This window comes from Procambarus clarkii, chromosome 8, assembly GCF_040958095.1.
Source record: "Procambarus clarkii isolate CNS0578487 chromosome 8, FALCON_Pclarkii_2.0, whole genome shotgun sequence".
Taxonomy (NCBI): domain Eukaryota; kingdom Metazoa; phylum Arthropoda; class Malacostraca; order Decapoda; family Cambaridae; genus Procambarus; species Procambarus clarkii.
This window is the reverse complement of record NC_091157.1, coordinates 3,665,242-3,680,984: the sequence shown is the minus strand read 5'-3', so window position 1 is coordinate 3,680,984 and position 15,743 is coordinate 3,665,242.

Below are 15,743 nucleotides of genomic sequence, written 5' to 3'. Positions count from 1 at the left end.
CCTTCAGATCCTCATGTCCCACCTCTCAACCATCTCAATTGCTCAAGTAGTTTTTCCAGAAGTTATGTAACTCATAACTCTCAGCTCTGTTGGGCTGGGGCTGGGGCTGGGGCTGCATATTCAATGATTTGTCTCCCATAGGTTGAAAAAAAGTTACTTCTTCTTTAAGAAGGTTTACAGGTTACAAGTTAGAAATGTACTAGTAAGTAAACTAGTAACAATGCTAGTCTACTCGGCCTAGTCGGATAGGCCGTGTTCTTAATCCGGATGATCAGGCTGCGTTCGAGCCTGTCGAAACGGTTGCAATTACAGGGCACAGATCCCTCTCCTGTAGCAGCATCACTTTCCATAGATTCTCTGGATGATTGACCTTCTGGCAGGTCTCACGTTAACAAATTTAAAACAGTTTTTGACAAACAAGAAACGCCACATTCCTTTGATGTTTAAAATTTTTATCTCTGTCCGTGTGTCTTGATTCCTATGTGTCTTGATTCCGTGTGTGTCTTGATTCCGTACATGTCTTGATTCCGTGTATGTGTCTTGATTCCGTGTGTCTTGATTCCGTACATGTCTTGATTCCGTGTGTGTCTTGATTCCGTGTCATGTCGTGATTCCGTGTGTGTCTTGATTCCGTGTGAGTCTTGATTTCCTGTGTGTCTTGATTCCGTGTGTGTCTTCATTCCGTTTGAGTCTTGATTCCGTGTGTGTCTTGATTCCGTGTGAGTCTTGATTTCCTGTGTGTCACGGATTGTGTCCGTGTGTGTCTTCATTCCGTTTGAGTCTTGATTCCGTTTGAGTCTTGATTTCCTGTGTGTCTTCATTCCGTGTGTGTCTTCATTCCGTTTGAGTCTTGATTCCGTGTGTGTCTTGATTCCGTTTGAGTCTTGATTCCGTGTGTGTCTTGATTCCGTTTGAGTCTTGAGTCCGTGTGAGTCTTGATTCCGTTTGAGTCTTGATTCCGTTTGAGTCTTGATTCCGTTTGAGTCTTGATTCCGTTTGAGTCTTGATTCCGTGTGTGTCTTGATTCCGTTTGAGTCTTGATTCCGTTTGAGTCTTGATTCCGTTTGAGTCTTGATTCCGTGTGTGTCTTGATTCCGTTTGAGTTTTGATTTCGTTTGAGTCTTGATTCCGTTTGAGTCTTGATTCCGTGTGTGTCTTGATTCCGTGTGTGTCTTGATTCCGTGTGTGTCTTGATTCCGTGTGTGTCTTGATTCCGTGTGTGTCTTGATTCCGTGTGTGTCTTGGTTCCGTGTGAGTCTTGGTTCCGTGTGAGTCTTGGTTCCGTGTGTGTCTTGGTTCCGTGTGTGTCTTGGTTCCGTGTGAGTCTTGATTCCGTGTGTGTCTTGATTCCGTGTGAGTCTTGATTCCGTGTGAGTCTTGATTCCGTGTGAGTCTTGATTCCGTGTGAGTCTTGATTCCGTGTGAGTCTTGATTCCGTGTGAGTCTTGATTCCGTTTGAGTCTTGATTCCGTTTGAGTCTTGATTCCGTTTGAGTCTTGATTCCGTTTGAGTCTTGATTCCGTTTGAGTCTTGATTCCGTTTGAGTCTTGATTCCGTGAGAGTCTTGATTCCGTGAGAGTCTTGATTCCGTGAGAGTCTTGATTCCGAGAGAGTCTTGATTCCGTGAGAGTCTTGATTTCCTGTGTGTCTTCATTCCGTGTGAGTCTTGATTCCGTGTGTGTCTTCATTCCGTGTGAGTCTTGATTCCGTGTGAGTCTTGATTCCGTTTGAGTCTTGATTCCGTTTGAGTCTTGATTCCGTTTGAGTCTTGATTCCGTTTGAGTCTTGATTCCGATTGAGTCTTGATTCCGTTTGAGTCTTGATTCCGTTTGAGTCTTGATTCCGTTTGTGTCTTGATTCCGTTTGTGTCTTCATTCCGTTTAAGTCTTCATTCCGTTTAAGTCTTGATTCCGTTTAAGTCTTGGTTCCGTTTGAGTCTTGATTCCGTGTGTGTCTTGATTCCGTGTGTGTCTTGGTTCCGTGTGAGTCTTGATTCCGTGTGAGTCTTGATTCCGTGTGAGTCTTGATTCCGTGTGTGTCTTGATTCCGTGTGAGTCTTGATTCCGTATGTGTCCGTGTCCGTCAGAGTCTATGAGTGTCCGTGTCCGTGTCCCTGGGGTTTTGAGTCCAGGATGCCATTTGTGTCCCCTCAAATTGCCTCCCTTATCTCCACCTTGGGATCGTGTCTGTGTCCGTGTGTGTCTTGAGTTCGTGTGTGTCTTGAGTCCGTGTGTGTCTTGAGTCCGTGTGTGTCTTGAGTCCGTGTGTGTCTTGAGTCCGTGTGTGTCTTGAGTCCGTGTGTGTCTTGAGTCCGTGTGTGTCTTGAGTCCGTGTGTGTCTTGATTCCGTGTGAGTCTTGATTCCGTGTGTGTGTGTCTTGATTCCTTGTGAGTCTTGATTCCGTGTGAGTCTTGATTCCGTGTGTGTCTTGATTCCGTGTGAGTCTTGATTCCGTGTGTGTCTTGATTCCGTGTGTGTCTTGATTCCGTGTGAGTGTGTGCCGTATGTGTCAGTGTCAGTCTGAGTCTATGAGTGTCCGTGTCCCTTGGGTTTTGAGTCCAGGATGCCATTTGTGTCCCCTCAAATTGCCTCCCTTATCTCCACCTTGGGATCGTGTCTGTGTCCGTGTGTGTCTTGAGTCCGTGTGTGTCTTGAGTCCGTGTGTGTCTTGAGTCCGTGTGTGTCTTGAGTCCGTGTGTGTCTTGAGTCCGTGTGTGTCTTGAGTCCGTGTGTGTCTTGAGTCCGTGTGTGTCTTGAGTCCGTGTTTTTTCTGAGGCCGTGTGCGTCTTGTTTGTCCGGGTGTCTTTGGGGTTTTGGGTCCAGGAAGCTATTTGTGTCGACCCAAATTGCCTCCCTTCTCCCCACCTGAAATCCAGGTGGATTGAAAGACCTGCCCAAGGTCAGTGGATCCAGGTATCCGTCCGTGGGCCCCCGGACTTCAACCCTTCCCCACATTCCAAGGGGTCAGTCAATCAATCTTCGGCTATCCAGAGAATCTATCGAAACTGATGCTCCTACAGGAGGGGACACACAGAGAAATCTGTGCCCTGTACTTGCAACCATTCCGACAGGCTCGAACGCAGGTCTATCCGGATTATGAACATGTTCTATCCGACTAGGCCACGCTGGAGTTGCCTTTTGAATAAAATTTGGCACTTGTATTTATATCTCGTAGTAAGGTTAGTCTTTGTCTATTTATCAACATTTGCAATGATTGACGTGTGAAGTTGTGAGTTTGTGTTGACAGTTAGAAATACATGACAGCTTATTCGATGAGGTTGCAGTCCAGTGACGCAGTTTCATGAACGAATATTGGAGAATTTAGGCAAACTGACGTGTACTCACCTAATTGTACTCACCTAATTGTGCTTGCGGGGGTTGAGCTCTGGCTCTTTGGTCCCGCCTCTCAACCGTCAATCAACTGGTGTACAGATTCCTGAGCCTATTGGGCTCTATCATATCTACATTTGAAACTGTGAATGGAGTCAGCCTCCACCACATCACTTCCTAATGCATTCCATTTGCTAACTACTCTGACACTGAAAAAGTTCTTTCTAACGTCTCTGTGGCTCATTTGGGTACTCAGCTTCCACCTGTGTCCCCTTGTTCGCGTCCCACCAGTGTTGAAAAGTTCGTCCTTGTTTACCCGGTCGATTCCCCTGAGGATTTTGTAGGTTGTGATCATGTCCCCCCTTACTCTTCTGTCTTCCAGTGTCGTGAGGTGCATTTCCCGCAGCCTTTCCTCATAACTCATGCCTCTTAGTTCTGGGACTAGTCTAGTAGCATACCTTTGGACTTTTTCCAGCTTCGTCTTGTGCTTGACAAGGTACGGGCTCCATGCTGGGGCCGCATACTCCAGGATTGGTCTTACATATGTGGTGTACAAGATTCTGAATGATTCCTTACACAGGTTCCTGAACGCCGTTCTGATGTTAGCCAGCCTCGCATATGCCGCAGACGTTATTCTCTTTATGTGGGCTTCAGGAGACAGGTTTGGTGTGATATCAACTCCTAGATCTTTCTCTCTGTCTGTTTCATTAAGTACTTCATCTCCTATTCTGTATCCTGTGCCTGGCCTCCTGTTTCCACTGCCTAGTTTCATTACTTTGCATTTACTCGGGTTGAACTTCAACAGCCATTTGTTGGACCATTCACTCAGTCTATCCAGGTCATCTTGTAGCCTCCTACTATCATCCTCTGTTTCAATCCTCCTCATAATTTTTGCATCGTCGGCAAACATTGAGAGGAACGAATCTATACCCTCTGGGAGATCATTTACATATACCAGAAACAGTATAGGTCCGAGGACTGACCCCTGCGGGACTCCACTTGTGACGTCTCGCCAATCTGAGACTTCACCCCTCACACAGACTCGTTGTCTCGAAAAGTGTGTGTGTGTGTGTGTGTGTGTGTGTGTGTGTGTGTGTGTGTGTGTGTGTGTGTGTGTGTTTAAAGGTATGTATTAATTAATATTTAGTGTGGTGTGTGTCCAAATGAGTTTGTGAATCAAGCAATCCAATACCTAATATGTGCTAATTTAGGCCTCGTTTTATATATATATGTATGTATGTTTTACTAGGGAATGAAAATCCGGTTTGTTTTATTCTAAGTATTATTTTCAACAATAAATAGTACATATGCGAACGAACGGTTTGGCTGGGTAAGTATAGCGTTGTGGCGGCCATTTTCTCTGGTGGGCAGTGGGTGGGGGGGGAGGAGGGTGGTCTTTGGTGAGGGTAGTTATGTTTGGGCCTCGGTTGGGGGGTAAGGTGTTGGTAGGGGGGGCCGAGGGAGCAGCAGAGGGGGGGAATGAGGGGTGGGGGGGAGTGAATGGCATGGGGTTGCCAGTTTAGTGATTAAGATATTAATTCGTGGAGATAGGATATATATGAAAAGGTGTTCAGGAAGGAATAAGAAAAGTGTTTCGAACTGATGTAAGTATATGAGTTATAGTGATTCATGTTAGAAGGAAGATACGTGCTTAAAAAGGTTTAGAGATTTGTAGTTGACTTTATTTGCTTAATAATTTGTTAATTAACGGTAAAGGAATATTGGAGATAGATATTCAACATCATATTGAGTGGACAAGTTTTAGTAGGCAGGCAGGCAGAGAGAGAGAATGGGCTAATAAATAGGTATACATTTTTTTTCTCGAATGGTATACTTTAATAATCATAGGTACATATTTCAAAGTGCGACATTCTTGCGCACGCACAAACACACACACACACACTCCGTGAGGGGGGGAGGAGGGTGGTCTTTGGTGAGGGTAGTTATGTTTGGGCCTCGGTTGGGGGGTAAGGTGTTGGTAGGGGGGGCCGAGGGAGCAGCAGAGGGGGGGAATGAGGGGTGGGGGGGAGTGAATGGCATGGGGTTGCCAGTTTAGTGATTAAGATATTAATTCGTGGAGATAAGATATATATGAAAAGGTGTTCAGGAAGGAATAAGAAAAGTGTTTCGAACTGATGTAAGTATATGAGTTATAGTGATTCATGTTAGAAGGAAGATACGTGCTTAAAAAGGTTTAGAGATTTGTAGTTGACTTTATTTGCTTAATAATTTGTTAATTAACGGTAAAGGAATATTGGAGATAGATATTCAACATCATATTGAGTGGACAAGTTTTAGTAGACAGGCAGGCAGAGAGAGAGAATGGGCTAATAAATAGGTATACATTTTTTTTCTCGAATGGTATACTTTAATAATCATAGGTACATATTTCAAAGTGCGACATTCTTGCGCACACACACACACACACACACACGTGTGTGTGTTTCTTATTATTATTATTATCTTATTATTATTATTATTATTATGCTCTTATTATTATATATACTAACATACATACAGTCTCGACAGTCAAATTGCAGAAACTGTCACAATTATGACAAGGATCACTCATATTGGAAATATACACACAGAAAAATTCACGTCGATAAGTCACTCCAATTACACGTATCTACACACACAGACAACATATTTCAGTGAGTGTGGCCCATAGTATACATTAATATTCACACATGCAAACCCATTCACTACTAATTGGTGTACATATTCATTCACTTACATGTTTATTTGTCTCTTTCTTATAAAATATTCTCACACACACACACACACACACACACACACACACACACACACACACACACACACACACACACACACACATACACTCACTGAAAGGAATCTTTCAGAACATTATATACCAAATATGTCAGACCAATCCTGAAGTATGCAGCTCCAGCATGGAGTCCATATCTAGTCAAGCATAAGACTAAACTGGAAAAGATTCAAAGGTTTGCCACCACACTAGTACCCGAGGTAAAAGGTATGAGCTACGAGGAGCGACTACGGGAATCAAACCTCACTTCGTTGGAAGACAGAAGAGTTAGGGGGCACATGATCACCACATTCAAGATTCTCAAGGGAATTGATAGGGTAGATAAAGACAGGCTATTTAACATAAGGGGGGCACGCACTAGGGGATACAGGTGGAAACTGAGTGCCCAAATGAGCCACAGAGTTATTAGAAAGAACTTTTTTAGTGCCTGAGTGGTTGACAAATGGAATGCATTAGGAAGTGATGTGGTGGAGGCTGACTCCATGCACAATTTCAAGTGTAGATATGATAGCCCAATAGGCTCCAACCTGTACACCTGTTGATTGACGGTTGTGAGGCGGGACCAAAGAGCCAGATCTCAACCCCCGCAAGCACAATACGGTGAGTGCAATTAGGTGAGTACACAAACTCATTGTTAATTTTTTCTGGAACACAACCCGACAAACCGTTTAACAACCAAGTACCTACTCACTGCTTCGTGAAGAGAATCGTTCAGTTAAGGATTGGTGCCTAGTCAATCCGCTCTTCCCGGCTAGCCAGGATATGAACCCAGGCGAAATCGCTTGAGAAGCGCGAGATGAGTGCCTTGCCACTGATCCACAGGGACTGCCCAAATATGAATGCCATCAGCAGCACTAGCAGTTGGTGTTACCAGGCAGGTTACCCATCCAATTACTAACCAAATTGAAAGTTGCTTAACTTGGCTAATGGGACGAGAAGCAGTGTCCTTTAAGTGGTAGTATGGCCGTTGTTATTGTATACAAGTGGTAACCAATAACTTGTCAGTGAGTGATGATAATGGTAACTGCGGCGGAGGATACTCACACATACCAGCCAATTCTCCATTAATGATAATACTTATAGCAACTATTTAGTCAAACAAACAAACCAAAAGTGGACTATTGCACCAACATGGAAATGTTTGGATGCCATTGATCTCGCACAAATTGCTCATAAATGCCACACGCTGGTATTTAAAGAACCTAAACAATCCTCTTCAAAGAACGAATGACTACTCTTAGGCCTTGGATTATGCTCTCTTAGGCTTCATTGACAGTACTTATAACTTCTTTAAGTCGGGAGACAGGCAGTCTATATATATGCATGTTAGGCTTATATAGTGGTCTCGAAAACGCCACCTCACAAGGTCAAACTAACCCTCATTCACCAGGATGCCAGTGGGTCACCAACTCCTGGATACCTATTTACTGCTAGGTGAACAGATGCATTAGGTGATAGGAAACGCTACGAACAATTACAGCCCTGCCCGACCGCGATTCGAACCCTGGAATCCCATATTGTGAGTCGAGAAGGAACACATCATTCATGTTACATATTTATGTGTACTCACCTATTTGTGTCAGGAGGATCGAGCATTAATCTTGGAGTCTGCCTTTCAAGCCGTCGGTTTTTTATAGCAATAACTCCTGGCCTATTTCCTAACCTAACCAAGCCTAACCTATACCCTACCCTAACCTATAACCTACCCCAATCTATAGCCAAACCTAATCTAACCTAACCTAATCTAAACCTAACCTAACCTACACCTAAACCTAACCTACACCTAAACCTAACCTAACCTAAATAACCTAATTTAACCAAACCAAACATAATTTAACCTAAACTAACCTAACCAAACCTAACTATACTAACCTAACTAACCTAACCTAACCAAACCTAACCTAACTATTCTAACCTAACCTAACTAACCTAATTTACCTTCACCTAACTAACCTAACCTAACCTAACCAAACCTAACCTAACTTAACCTAACTAACCTAACTATCCTAACCTAACCTAACCTAACCCACCTCGCAAGATCAAACACCTAAACTGACCCTGACCTAACCCTCACCAGGATGCAATCCTACAAGAAGCTCACAACTCCTGGATACCTGTTTACTGCTCGGAGAACAGAGGCATTAGGTGATTGGAAACGCCACCTTAATTTCATTCCTGCCTGTCCGGGTTTCGATCCAGGAATCCCCGATTGTTAGTCTAGAAGGAACACATACATGTTTCATATCTCTGTGTACTCACCTATTTGTACTTGCAGGACCGAGCAACAGTTTTTGAACGTTGGCATTATAGCCGCCGGTTGTTTAAAGCAATGATTCCTGGTCTATTTCTCTGTCATATCAACTTTTAAAATTATGAATGGAGTTTGCATCTACAACTGTGGGTTTTTGTAAGTTTGTTCTCACCTAGTTGTATTCACCTAGTTGTGTTTGCTAGGTTTGACCTTCAGATCCTCATGTCCCACCTCTCAACCATCTCAATTGCTCAAGTAGTTTTTCCAGAAGTTATGTAACTCATAACTCTCAGCTCTGTTGGGCTGGGGCTGGGGCTGGGGCTGCATATTCAATGATTTGTCTCCCATAGGTTGAAAAAAGGTTACTTCTTCTTTAAGAAGGTTTACAGGTTACAAGTTAGAAATGTACTAGTAAGTAAACTAATAAGTAAACAAAGTAAGTAAGTAAACAATGCTAGTCTACTCGGCCTAGTCGGATAGGCCGTGTTCTTAATCAGGATGATCAGGCTGCGTTCGAGCCTGTCGAAACGGTTGCAATTACAGGGCACAGATCCCTCTCCTGTAGCAGCATCACTTTCCATAGATTCTCTGGATGATTGACCTTCTGGCAGGTCTCACGTTAACAAATTTAAAACAGTTTTTGACAAACAAGAAACGCCACATTCCTTTGATGTTTAAAATTTTTATCTCTGTCCGTGTGTCTTGATTCCTATGTGTCTTGATTCCGTGTGTGTGTCTTGATTCCGTGTGTGTCTTGATTCCGTGTGTCTTGATTCCGTGTCATGTCGTGATTCCGTGTATGTGTCTTGATTCCTATGTGTCTTGATTCCGTACATGTCTTGATTCCGTGTATGTGTCTTGATTCCTATGTGTCTTGATTCCGTACATGTCTTGATTCCGTGTATGTGTCTTGATTCCTATGTGTCTTGATTCCGTACATGTCTTGATTCCGTGTATGTGTCTTGATTCCTATGTGTCTTGATTCCGTACATGTCTTGATTCCGTGTATGTGTCTTGATTCCTATGTGTCTTGATTCCGTACATGTCTTGATTCCGTGTATGTGTCTTGATTCCGTGTGAGTCTTGATTTCCTGTGTGTCTTCATTCCGTGTGTGTCTTCTTTCCGTTTGAGTCTTGATTCCGTGAGAGTCTTGATTCCGTGAGAGTCTTGATTCCGTGAGAGTCTTGATTCCGTGAGAGTCTTGATTCCGTGAGAGTCTTCATTCCGTGTGTGTCTTCTTTCCGTTTGAGTCTTGATTCCGTGTGTGTCTTGATTCCGTGTGTGTCTTGATTCCGTGTGAGTCTTGATTTCCTGTGTGTCTTCATTCCGTTTGAGTCTTGATTCCGTTTGAGTCTTGATTTCCTGTGTGTCTTCATTCCGTGTGTGTCTTCATTCCGTTTGAGTCTTGATTCCGTGTGTGTCTTGATTCCGTTTGAGTCTTGATTCCGTTTGAGTCTTGATTCCGTTTGAGTCTTGATTCCGTTTGAGTCTTGATTCCGTTTGAGTCTTGATTCCGTTTGAGTCTTGATTCCGTTTGAGTCTTGATTCCGTGTGTGTCTTGATTCCGTTTGAGTCTTGATTCCGTTTGAGTCTTGATTCCGTTTGAGTCTTGATTCCGTGTGTGTCTTGATTCCGTGTGTGTCTTGATTCCGTGTGTGTCTTGATTCCGTGTGTGTCTTGATTCCGTGTGTGTCTTGGTTCCGTGTGAGTCTTGGTTCCGTGTGAGTCTTGGTTCCGTGTGTGCCTTGGTTCCGTGTGTGTCTTGGTTCCGTGTGTGTCTTGGTTCCGTGTGAGTCTTGATTCCGTGTGAGTCTTGATTCCGTGTGAGTCTTGATTCCGTGTGAGTCTTGATTCCGTGTGAGTCTTGATTCCGTGTGAGTCTTGATTCCGTGTGAGTCTTGATTCCGTGTGAGTCTTGATTCCGTTTGAGTCTTGATTCCGTTTGAGTCTTGATTCCGTGTGAGTCTTGATTCCGTGTGAGTCTTGATTCCGTTTGAGTCTTGATTCCGTTTGAGTCTTGATTCCGTGAGAGTCTTGATTCCGTGAGAGTCTTGATTCCGTGAGAGTCTTGATTCCGTGAGAGTCTTGATTCCGTGAGAGTCTTGATTCCGTGAGAGTCTTGATTTCCTGTGTGTCTTCATTCCGTGTGAGTCTTGATTCCGTTTGAGTCTTGATTCCGTGAGAGTCTTGATTCCGTGAGAGTCTTGATTTCCTGTGTGTCTTCATTCCGTGTGAGTCTTGATTCCGTTTGAGTCTTGATTCCGTTTGAGTCTTGATTCCGTTTGAGTCTTGATTCCGTTTGAGTCTTGATTCCGTTTGAGTCTTGATTCCGTTTGAGTCTTGATTCCGTTTGAGTCTTGATTCCGTTTGAGTCTTGATTCCGTTTGAGTCTTGATTCCGTTTGAGTCTTGATTCCGTTTGAGTCTTCATTCCGTTTAAGTCTTGATTCCGTTTGAGTCTTGATTCCGTTTGAGTCTTGATTCCGTGTGTGTCTTGGTTCCGTGTGAGTCTTGATTCCGTGTGAGTCTTGATTCCGCGTGAGTCTTGATTCCGTGTGAGTCTTGATTCCGTGTGAGTCTTGATTCCGTGTGAGTCTTGATTCCGTGTGAGTCTTGATTCCGTGTGAGTCTTGATTCCGTGTGAGTCTTGATTCCGTGTGAGTCTTGCTTCCGTGTGAGTCTTGATTCCGTATGTGTCCGTGTCCGTCAGAGTCTATGAGTGTCCGTGTCCGTGTCCCTGGGGTTTTGAGTCCAGGATGCCATTTGTGTCCCCTCAAATTGCCTCCCTTATCTCCACCTTGGGATCGTGTCTGTGTCCGTGTGTGTCTTGAGTCCGTGTGTGTCTTGAGTCCGTGTGTGTCTTGAGTCCGTGTGTGTCTTGAGTCCGTGTGTGTCTTGAGTCCGTGTGTGTCTTGAGTCCGTGTGTGTCTTGATTCCGTGTGAGTCTTCATTCCGTGTGTGTCTTCATTCCGTTTGAGTCTTGATTCCGTTTGAGTCTTGATTTCCTGTGTGTCTTCATTCCGTGTGTGTCTTCATTCCGTTTGAGTCTTGATTTCCTGTGTGTCTTCATTCCGTTTGAGTCTTGATTTCCTGTGTGTCTTCATTCCGTTTGAGTCTTGATTCCGTGTGTGTCTTGATTCCGTACATGTCTTGATTCCGTGTATGTGTCTTGATTCCTATGTGTCTTGATTCCGTACATGTCTTGATTCCGTGTATGTGTCTTGATTCCGTGTGAGTCTTGATTTCCTGTGTGTCTTCATTCCGTGTGTGTCTTGATTCCGTGTGAGTCTTGATTTCCTGTGTGTCTTCATTCCGTGTGTGTCTTCATTCCGTTTGAGTCTTGATTCCGTTTGAGTCTTGATTCCGTTTGAGTCTTGATTTCCTGTGTGTCTTCATTCCGTGTGTGTCTTCATTCCGTTTGAGTCTTGATTTCCTGTGTGTCTTCATTCCGTGTGTGTCTTCATTCCGTTTGAGTCTTCATTCCGTTTGAGTCTTCATTCCGTTTGAGTCTTGATTCCGTTTGAGTCTTGATTCCGTTTGAGTCTTGATTCCGTTTGAGTCTTGATTCCGTTTGAGTCTTGATTCCGTTTGAGTCTTGATTCCGTTTGAGTCTTGATTCCGTTTGAGTCTTGATTCCGTTTGAGTCTTGATTCCGTGTGTGTCTTGATTCCGTTTGAGTCTTGATTCCGTTTGAGTCTTGATTCCGTTTGAGTCTTGATTCCGTGTGTGTCTTGATTCCGTGTGTGTCTTGATTCCGTGTGTGTCTTGATTCCGTGTGTGTCTTGATTCCGTGTGTGTCTTGGTTCCGTGTGAGTCTTGGTTCCGTGTGTGTCTTGGTTCCGTGTGTGTCTTGGTTCCGTGTGTGTCTTGGTTCCGTGTGTGTCTTGGTTCCGTGTGAGTCTTGATTCCGTGTGAGTCTTGGTTCCGTGTGAGTCTTGATTCCGTGTGAGTCTTGATTCCGTGTGAGTCTTGATTCCGTGAGAGTCTTGATTCCGTTTGAGTCTTGATTCCGTGTGAGTCTTGATTCCGTGTGAGTCTTGATTCCGTTTGAGTCTTGATTCCGTGAGAGTCTTGATTCCGTTTGAGTCTTGATTCCGTGTGAGTCTTGATTCCGTGTGAGTCTTGATTCCGTTTGAGTCTTGATTCCGTTTGAGTCTTGATTCCGTTTGAGTCTTGATTCCGTTTGAGTCTTGATTCCGTTTGAGTCTTGATTCCGTTTGAGTCTTGATTCCGTTTGAGTCTTGATTCCGTTTGAGTCTTGATTCCGTTTGAGTCTTGATTCCGTTTGAGTCTTGATTCCGTTTGAGTCTTGATTCCGTTTGTGTCTTGATTCCGTTTGTGTCTTGATTCCGTTTGTGTCTTGATTCCGTTTGTGTCTTGATTCCGTTTGAGTCTTGATTCCGTTTGAGTCTTGATTCCGTGTGTGTCTTGATTCCGTGTGTGTCTTGGTTCCGTGTGAGTCTTGATTCCGTTTGAGTCTTGATTCCGTGTGAGTCTTGATTCCGTGTGAGTCTTGATTCCGTGTGAGTCTTGATTCCGTGTGAGTCTTGATTCCGTGTGAGTCTTGATTCCGTGTGAGTCTTGATTCCGTGTGAGTCTTGATTCCGTGTGAGTCTTGATTCCGTGTGAGTCTTGCTTCCGTGTGAGTCTTGCTTCCGTGTGAGCCTTGCTTCCGTGTGAGTCTTGCTTCCGTGTGAGTCTTGCTTCCGTGTGAGTCTTGCTTCCGTGTGAGTCTTGCTTCCGTGTGAGCCTTGCTTCCGTGTGAGTCTTGCTTCCGTGTGAGTCTTGCTTCCGTGTTAGTCTTGATTCCGTATGTGTCCGTGTCCGTCAGAGTCTGTGAGTGTCCGTGTCCGTGTCCCTGGGGTTTTGAGTCCAGGATGCCATTTGTGTCCCCTCAAATTGCCTCCCTTATCTCCACCTTGGGATCGTGTCTGTGTCCGTGTGTGTCTTGAGTCCGTGTGTGTCTTGATTCCGTGTGAGTCTTGATTCCGTGTGAGTCTTGATTCCGTGTGTGTGTGTCTTGATTCCTTGTGAGTCTTGATTCCGTGTGAGTCTTGATTCCGTGTGTGTCTTGATTCCGTGTGAGTCTTGATTCCGTGTGTGTCTTGATTCCGTGTGTGTCTTGATTCCGTGTGAGTGTGTGCCGTATGTGTCAGTGTCAGTCAGAGTCTATGAGTGTCCGTGTCCCTTGGGTTTTGAGTCCAGGATGCCATTTGTGTCCCCTCAAATTGCCTCCCTTATCTCCACCTTGGGATCGTGTCTGTGTCCGTGTGTGTCTTGAGTCCGTGTGTGTCTTGAGTCCGTGTGTGTCTTGAGTCCGTGTGTGTCTTGATTCCGTTTGAGTCTTGATTCCGTTTGTGTCTTCATTCCGTTTAAGTCTTCATTCCGTTTAAGTCTTGATTCCGTTTGAGTCTTGATTCCGTGTGTGTCTTGGTTCCCTGTGAGTCTTGATTCCGTGTGAGTCTTGATTCCGTGTGAGTCTTGATTCCGTGTGAGTCTTGATTCCGTGTGAGTCTTGATTCCGTGTGAGTCTTGATTCCGTGTGAGTCTTGATTCCGTGTGAGTCTTGATTCCGTGTGAGTCTTGATTCCGTGTGAGTCTTGATTCCGTGTGAGTTTTGCTTCCGTGTGAGTCTTGCTTCCGTGTTAGTCTTGATTCCGTATGTGTCCGTGTCCGTCAGAGTCTGTGAGTGTCCGTGTCCGTGTCCCTGGGGTTTTGAGTCCAGGATGCCATTTGTGTCCCCTCAAATTGCCTCCCTTATCTCCACCTTGGGATCGTGTCTGTGTCCGTGTGTGTCTTGAGTCCGTGTGTGTCTTGAGTCCGTGTGTGTCTTGAGTCCGTGTGTGTCTTGAGTCCGTGTGTGTCTTGAGTCCGTGTGTGTCTTGAGTCCGTGTGTGTCTTGATTCCGTGTGAGTCTTGATTCCGTGTGAGTCTTGATTCCGTGTGTGTGTGTCTTGATTCCTTGTGAGTCTTGATTCCGTGTGAGTCTTGATTCCGTGTGTGTCTTGATTCCGTGTGAGTCTTGATTCCGTGTGTGTCTTGATTCCGTGTGTGTCTTGATTCCGTGTGAGTGTGTGCCGTATGTGTCAGTGTCAGTCAGAGTCTATGAGTGTCCGTGTCCCTTGGGTTTTGAGTCCAGGATGCCATTTGTGTCCCCTCAAATTGCCTCCCTTATCTCCACCTTGGGATCGTGTCTGTGTCCGTGTGTGTCTTGAGTCCGTGTGTGTCTTGAGTCCGTGTGTGTCTTGAGTCCGTGTGTGTCTTGAGTCCGTGTGTGTCTTGAGTCCGTGTTTTTTCTGAGGCCGTGTGCGTCTTGTTTGTCCGGGTGTCTTTGGGGTTTTGGGTCCAGGAAGCTATTTGTGTCGACCCAAATTGCCTCCCTTCTCCCCACCTGAAATCCAGGTGGATTGAAAGACCTGCCCGAGGTCAGTGGATCCAGGTATCCGTCCGTGGGCCCCCGGACTTCAACCCTTCCCCACATTCCAAGGGGTCAGTCAATCAATCTTCGGCTATCCAGAGAATCTATCGAAACTGATGCTCCTACAGGAGGGGACACACAGAGAAATCTGTGCCCTGTACTTGCAACCATTCCGACAGGCTCGAACGCAGGTCTATCCGGATTATGAACATGTTCTATCCGACTAGGCTACGCTGGAGTTGCCTTTTGAATAAAATTTGGCACTTGTATTTATATCTCGTAGTAAGGTTAGTCTTTGTCTATTTATCAACATTTGCAATGATTGACGTGTGAAGTTGTGAGTTTGTGTTGACAGTTAGAAATACATGACAGCTTATTCGATGAGGTTGCAGTCCAGTGACGCAGTTTCATGAACGAATATTGGAGAATTTAGGCAAACTGACGTGTGTGTGTGTGTGTGTGTGTGTGTGTGTGTGTGTTTAAAGGTATGTATTAATTAATATTTAGTGTGGTGTGTGTCCAAATGAGTTTGTGAATCAAGCAATCCAATACCTAATATGTGCTAATTTAGGCCTCGTTTTATATATATATGTATGTTTTACTAGGGAATGAAAATCCGGTTTGTTTTATTCTAAGTATTTTTTTCAACAATAAATAGTACATATGCGAACGAACGGTTTGGCTGGGTAAGTATAGCGTTGTGGCGGCCATTTTCTCTGGTGGGCAGTGGGTGGGGGGGAGGAGGGTGGTCTTTGGTGAGGGTAGTTATGTTTGGGCCTCGGTTGGGGGGGCCGAGGGAGCAGCAGAGGGGGGGAATGAGGGGTGGGGGGGAGTGAATGGCATGGGGTTGCCAGTTTAGTGATTAAGATATTAATTCGTGGAGATAGGATATATATGAAAAGGTGTTCAGGAAGGAATAAGAAGTGTTTCGAACTGATGTAAGTATATGAGTT